Below are 578 nucleotides of genomic sequence, written 5' to 3' on the forward strand. Positions count from 1 at the left end.
GCTTCTTCCTCAGGGATGTATTCTGGGCCTGTATCCTGCTCCCTTGTTTCTACCACTTTATCCTGCTTCTTTGTGTGGACTGTGATGGTCTGTTGTCTCCGGTGGCATTGTTGTATTTAAATCTCTGTTAACTGTTTTTGAAGAGCAGCCAAGGGTGATTCAGGCTCTTCTTGGTGGTTTTTTATTGCTGGCCCGTTGGTGGAGAAGGAGGTAGTGGCTTTCACTCAGTAAGTGAAGTTGCCAGAGGTGTGAGTGTAGTTGTGTCTTATGGGGACTGTTGTTGTCTCCCACTCAGTTAGGCACAAGTTACAATTGAATAACCATCAAAAAACTAAAAGCACATGGACATAAAACACACCATGTAATTACACAGGAACAGTAGCCAAAAAAGGAAAAAAGAGAAAAAGAAGAAGAAAAAGCAAGAAAACCTGCAATATCTGGGGATAAGGTACTAAGAGAAAAAAGGTGGAGAAGGAGAATGATTGTGGTGTAGTAAATTACTTAGTGTGGCTTTTCTACCCATAAGTCTTTGTAAACCCCAAGGTGGGATTTTCTATGAGCAACTGAGGAGCTCCTTT

This window comes from Orycteropus afer, unplaced genomic scaffold, assembly GCF_000298275.1.
Source record: "Orycteropus afer afer isolate SDZICR_OR568_19922 unplaced genomic scaffold, OryAfe1.0 scaffold00290, whole genome shotgun sequence".
NCBI lineage: Eukaryota > Metazoa > Chordata > Mammalia > Tubulidentata > Orycteropodidae > Orycteropus > Orycteropus afer.